At 26.4% G+C, this 7500-nt stretch overlaps 1 protein-coding gene across 2 annotated transcripts in view; it reads right to left on the bottom strand.

Moving 5' to 3' along the window:
• LOC101240970 (uncharacterized) overlaps nucleotides 1-7500 on the bottom strand; it is an 89095-nt gene that overhangs the window by 27241 nt on the left and 54354 nt on the right. The gene's annotated exons all lie outside the window — the stretch shown is intronic.

Here is a 7500-nt window from a genome sequence, read left to right as displayed (position 1 = left end):
ATGTGCTCTTACTCAAACCTTTCTAAGAGTAGAATAGGCCGGTCAATGATGTGCTCACCGCATTGGAGTGCGGCGAGATCTCACTTCAGCTTTTGCGAGCCTTTACTTTCATTGTGCCTGAGGGTTTCAGTCACCCGAAGACTTGCACACATGTTAGACTCCTTGGTCCGTGTTATCTATATAAATGCATGTACATATCTAGTTTTGTGTGTATATATATATATATATATATATATATATATATATATATATATATATATATACATATATATATATATATATATATATATATATATATATATATACATATAGATATATATATATATATATATATATATATATATATATATATATATATATATATATATATATATATATATATATATATATATATAAATGCATGTACATATCTAGTTTTGTCATTTTTGACAGGCTGTTTCTCCTTCTGCAGGTTCATCAGGAACAGAGCAATAATAAATTAGTAAAAACACTTTTCTAATTTTTTCTTTGACAGGCTGTGTTTCCTTCAGTAGGTTTATCAGGAAGCTCCCTGATGAACCTCAGAGGGAGATACAACCTGTCTATTTTAAATATCATTACAATTTTGTAATTCAAATTGTTAAAATACTTTTAATAATTTTTACATGGTTTAATTCACATAACTAAATTAAGTTATTTAAAAATAAAAAATAAAACACTTAAGCCTATCATTATCATCCTCACAAATAGAATTTCACATAAATGAATTTTTTTCTTACTTTGCTATGATTATGTTGCTTATTTTCTTTATTGAAAAAAAAAAAAATAAACACGTTAACAGATAGAGTTAACATATTTGACATACCTAGTTCCCATGACCTGTTTTACAGGTCCTTATTTGCTATGAAGTTTTATTCAGAGAGATAAATTATTATAGACTAAAAAAACAAATATTAGGGTACAAATATTAGGGTAAAAATTGTATGGCAACATTACCATTTTTAAAAGTTGCAGTTAAAATATGTCTTTATATACAATTATAACATAAGTTCTGCTTAAATTGTGACATTGCTCAAAACAACTGTTATGTATAGTTTTTTGTTCTACCTTTTTTTTTTGCAACAAAATTGTCAAACATAATTTCTGAACCAATCATGCTTTTTTTTAATGAACTAGAAATTTATTTAGTTTTTAATAACAACTTAAATGCATAAGGGTAATATAGATTTTAGAACCATTTTTGGAAAAAAGGAAAAAAAACGCTTTTACTCTGTACCTTCTTGAACCAAGCATTCTACTAATGCATCACATGTTTTAACTCATTAAAATGATCCATTACTTTAAAAAAAAATCTTATTTGCAATTCCTACAAATATCTTTGTTTTATCTATTTTTAATCAAGGAATGTGGACAAATTTCTTATCTTTTCTTATGCCAGAAATGGCAGTTTTTCAACAATTAGAAATGGCAGTCTTTCAATAATTAGAAATGGCAGTCTTTCAACAATTAGAAATGGCAGTGTTTCAACAATTAGAAATGGCAGTTTTGACAACTAAAAATGGCAGTCTTTCAACAATTAGAAATGGCAGTTTTGACAACTAAAAATGGCAGTCTTTCAACAATTAGAAATGGCAGTTTTGACAACTAAAAATGGCAGTCTTTCAACAATTAGAAATGGCAGTGTTTCAACAATTACAGTCTTTTGACAATTAAATATGGCAGTCTTTTAACAATTAGAAATGGTAGTCTTTCGACAAATAGAAATGGCAGTCTTTCAACAATTAGAAATAGCAGTCTTTCAAAAATTAGAAATAGCAGTCTTTCAAAAATTAGAAATGGCAGTCTTTTGACAATTAAAAATGTAAAAGTAAAATAAAATAAAATTAAAAAAAATTATGAAATTAAATTTTTCGAATATTTACTTATATTTATATATAATATATTATTATAATATATATAATATAATATAATATATATATATATATATATATATATATATATATATATATATATATATATATATATATATATATATATATATATATATACATATATATATATAACATATATGTATATATATAGAATATAATATTATAATATATATAGTATAATATTACAATTATAAATATAATATAATATTATGATATATATTTACTATATATTATAATATTGTAGTATATTTAATTATTATATATTATAACCATTATAATATTTATACTATATATTATACTAAAATATATATATAACATTTATTAGGCAATATTTCCAAAAATTGGAACTTTGAAAAAAACCTAAGAAAAGAATTTCTTAACAACCCTTTCACAAAGGAAATATTTTACATCAGAAATACATCATTATACAATGATGGTCTTGCTATAGAACAATGATGATCCTCTAATGTAGTTTTGTTATGGTATAAAGATTTATTGATATTTTTTTAATTTATTACTTGATACTTCCATAGTCATAAAACACATAGTCTGGCCAGTTGAAAAGAGCTATTGTTTATCTTATTGTAAGCATTTTTTTAGAACCCAGTCTACCAATGAGTCAAATTTTTTGTAGACAAAGATGTATTTCAAATACATCTTTGTTCACAAAATGGATGCAAAAAAATATTTACAAAAAAACTATTCATTTATCTTAGTTTTTTGCAAATGTCTGGAGCTAATTGTTCTATTTTTGGCTGTGGTACTTTTTAAAGAAATAAAGGTGTTTCCCTTTTTAAAACAACATCCTCCAATGATGATTTCAACAAAAAATGGAGAATAAAAGTTTTGATTATTATAACTAAAGATAGAGTAATTGATGAAAGCCTTAGATCCCAAATAAAATAAAGTTATTGTTTATTTTTGAAAACCATTATGAGGCTAACATGATAATTGTTAAATCAAATAAAACTATTTAAAAACCAGGTTCACTACCTACATTAAACCTTCCATTTAAAGCAATGCCATATTCTTCTTCATGTATATTTACTCCTAAAGCACAAGCATCAGTTTCTTCGATACCCCTAAAGAAATCAGGATCTTTTCCTTGTGTATCAGATGAAGCACTTTATATTAAATCATATAAATCTTTTAAGAAATTGGTCAAACGTATTAGTCTACAAAAACTTGACTGGGATTTAAATATTAGTGACATTTTTTTAAAACTGAGTAAGATAGACAACATTCACACTGTTTCTAAGTACAAAATTTTTATTGAAAATAAAAATTTTGTACTTAGTTTCTCCTTTACTATATTTTTATGGGCTCTGCCAGATAATCATGAAATATACTTGCACCTAAAAAGATCAATGTTTAATACAATTGTTTGTAAACTTATTTTAATTTTGCTATTGTATATATATATAGTATGTCTAGGTATCCCAGATAAACTAATTAATTATCATGGCTATCTTCTTCATGTTATACCTAAAATTTTTGATTTATTCTAAAGCTATTCTTTCCCTTTAAACCAAACAGAACATACCCAAACTCTTTCATGTGAAGTTGTTAATTAAAAAAATGATATTTGTAAAGGATGCAAATATCTTCAGTCCAAAATAAAATATCTGTTAAAAAAAAAAGTGATAAATTCTTATTCCAGCTAAACTTAGAGTTCCAATTTCTAAAACTGCACCATGTAAAACTGCACCAGAACATGTAAAATTAACCTTACAAAGTTACCGTTTAAAAAATAAATTGCTTAAAGATAACATCAAAGAAATGCAGCAGGAACTAAATAAATCATCACATCTTTTCAGTGATGACCTACACAAAGACTTGGTTTCAATCATTTTAAAAATATGATAGTACGGTCACTCCATTAATTAAGTTATTTTTGGGATGAGCAACAAAAATATTTAAATACTTCAAAACAGGGAATTTGTTATCACCCAATTATTATTCGATATTGTTTAGGTTTTGTTTCAAAGTCACCTGCTGCTTACGAGAAAATTTGTTTGAAAAAACTAATTCTGGATTTGTCAATTTTACAAGTCAAAGGCGTTTGAGGGACTACAAAAACTATATCCATCTACAACAAGGTTTTAACCATGAAATTATAAATAAATTGAGTTTAAAGGTAAAGGATTTTTCAGATCAAGAAGGGTTTGTTACACTTTTATTAGGTGAAATATAAATTCAGAAAAATTTGGTATGAGATAAGTATTCTGGTAATCTTACAGGATTTGTTGAAGTTGGTGACGCTAATATTAACTATGCAACTCTGAAGGGTGATGAAATTGCAACACATGTTCTTGTTTTTCTTGTGAGAGGTATTGTAAACCCTTTTTAAATATAGCTTTGCAAACTTTGTTACAACAAATATTCAGGCTATTCAGTTATTTTCCTTTATATTGGATGGCTGTCAGTATTTCAGAGCTTTCATGCAATCTAAAAGTAATTGCTACTATAAGCGATGGTGCGTTGTGTAATTGTAAATTTTTTTCTATGCATTTTCATGATGGAAATAAAAGATCATAATAAAAATATTAGATTTACTTATTGCATCAAGAATAAGTTTGCTGAAGATGATTGATATATGTATTTCATAGCTGATCCTCCACATTTGACAAAAATTGTTCGAAATTTTTCATTCTGCTTCAGGTAAAGGGAGATATATGTGGAATGCTAATAATCACACTTTGTGGAATCACATATCAGATTTATTATATGAAGATCTAAACTGTGGCCTTCACACTTGCCTGAATATTTCCTTAGAACATATTAGGTTAACCCCATTTTCCAAATTGAATATAAGATTAGCAGCTCAAGTACTCAGTTCATCTTCATTGCTTTGAAGACATTTAGTCCAGCAAAAGCCTCAAGAACTGATGAATTTTGTCAAATGTTCAATAATATTTTTGGTTATGTCAATGTGAAAAATATTGTAGATTGCTCTTGAAAGCAAAATCCATTTTCTGAGCCATTTTATTTGATAAGGATGAAAGACTAACATGGTTAACTGAAGTTTTTTTTTTTGAACATTTTGAAGATTGGAAATTGTCTATAGATCAAAGACCTGAAAATTCCACTAAGGCTGATCAAAGGAATGTCTTTATCTTGGCAAACGGGTATCAATAATATTGAAGGTATCAATATTATTGATACCTTCATATGTTTGCCAAGATAAAGACATTCCTTTATCTTGGCATTCAGTTGTTGATTTAATTAAATACCTTTTAAATATTGGTATTCAACATATTTAAATGAACAGCTTTGTCAACATTCATTAAAAAACAATTTTGGCCGACAGGGAGCCATAGAAAAAAGAAAGAATAACTCAACTTTATATGATATTGGCTACAATGACAATACAATAAGAAACAAATGTACCTTCAAACCAATAGTAGGAACTAATAGACTTGATAATAATCCTGAAACAAAGGCTTTTACTAAAGCAAAATTACCATGCCGAAATTGGAACAAAAAGTAAGTTTTCAAAAATAATCAAAAAAGGAAATTAAAAACAGCTATTTTCATAGTCACAAACCTTATAAAGACTTTATTTGGTATAAAATAATTTATTTTAATTGCTGCTGTTTTTTCTTTACATGGTTTTGGTAGGCAGGGATCTCTCATAAAAATATATATATATATATATACATATATATATATATATATATATATATATATATATATATATATATATATATATATATATATATATATATATACGCACACACATATCCAGTTATGGAAAAGTGGACAAAAAAAACTTAGACAAAAAATTTCTAAAAAGAATTCTATATTAAATGAACAAAACCTTAGTGTACAATCAAACATTTACTACACTAGGTAGTTGTCTCTTTTGGTAAGAATAAACTAAAATTACTGTGGAAAAAATGTCGATAGTTACTTTCTGCTACTTTTTGGTCAAGATCTTCAACAAAGTTCATGATATAAGATATATAAGTACCCTAGAAGCTTAGGATAATATAAGTAAAAGTCATAAAAATCTCAATTTCTATTTCAGTAACATTTAGAATCCATTGATGACCATTACCAAAGTGAAAAGTAAATAATTGACAGACGTTGCTAGGAAAAAGATTGGAGTTAGTAATTTGTTAAAGCTTGTATTATTAATATTATCTGTGTTATTAATATTATCAGGTGGCAAAAAGAAAAAAAAAAGGTTGATTTGTGCTTGGTACAAATCAACTGTTCAAGAAGAATTAAAAAGTTTTTAGTATTCAAAAAACTTTGGTTAAAAATTCAGTAAGACCAAATGCAACAGATATTGCTAACAACTCAGAGAACTCGAGTTAGTCAATATAATTCCTCGAACTGTTAGAAACAGGTTGCAGAGTATGATTTCATGGTAAAAACTTGCCAAAAAAACTTACCAAATGACATATTGCAAAAAGGCTTGCATTTGCAAAGAAGTATCAAAACTGGACTTTTGATGATTGGAGGAAGGTATTATGGTCAGACAAAACGAAAATATGCCTTAATAATTCAGATAGTAGACACTGGACATGGAGAAGAACAGGTGAATTAATGCAACAAAAGGATGTTAAACAGAAAATAAAGCATGACAAGTATGTCATGGCCTAGGGATGCTTCATTTGGAATGGTGTGGGGCGTATTCATGTTATAGAGGATACATTGACTTCCCTTAAGTATGTTAGAATACTTTAAAACCATATGCTACCATCTGCTCAAAAGTTATGGAAATGTGATGAAGAATTCATATTTCAGCATGTCGGTGATTTGTAACATATGGCAAAAAATACCAAAACCTGACTCTGAGACAAATATTCCAGGTCTTAGGTTGGCCAGCACAAAGTCCAGACTTGAATCTTATAGAAAACCTATGGAAAGTAGTCAAGTGCTCAGAAAATGCTGGAATTCTATAGATATAATGACGTGTACCAGCACTGTTCAGTCAATGCCTTTGAGAATCAATGAAGTATTAACTAATAAAGGAGAATTTTTTGTCCATATACTTTTTTCCACAGTTATTTTAGTTTTTCATACCAAAAGAGACATCTACCTAGTGTAGTAAATGTTTGATCATTCACTTAGATAGAGCTTTTTAAGAGCTACAAAAATATATATAACAGAATGAGGTTTCAAACATTTAATACAGAATTATATCTAAAAATAGTTTGTCCTGATACTTCCGTAACTATATGTATATATATAATCATAAAAGTTAAATTCAATAAAAAAAGCCAGCATATAAACTATTTTTAAAATATATTTTAATTTAATATTAACAATATTTTGCTGACCTATTATGATCATCAGTCATCAGGTAATCAAAAAACAGTTTAAAAAATAAATAAAAATTTTTTAAAAAAGAGGACATTAAAAGGCAAAAAAACCAATAAAATAATATATTAGTAATATCAGTTAAATTTTTGTCAAAAAAATTGGTCCCCAAGTTCTTGTTTTAACATTATTGCCATCAAGATGATGATTGAGAACAATCTTATATATCTTATATATAACAACTTGAAACATATATATATATATAATATATATATATATATATATATATATATATATATATATATATATATATATATAT

The sequence above is a fragment of the Hydra vulgaris genome, chromosome 13, assembly GCF_038396675.1.
Source record: "Hydra vulgaris chromosome 13, alternate assembly HydraT2T_AEP".
Classification (NCBI taxonomy): domain Eukaryota; kingdom Metazoa; phylum Cnidaria; class Hydrozoa; order Anthoathecata; family Hydridae; genus Hydra; species Hydra vulgaris.
The sequence above is the reverse complement of the archived record's forward strand: the minus strand, read 5'-3'. Positions and strand labels throughout refer to the sequence as shown.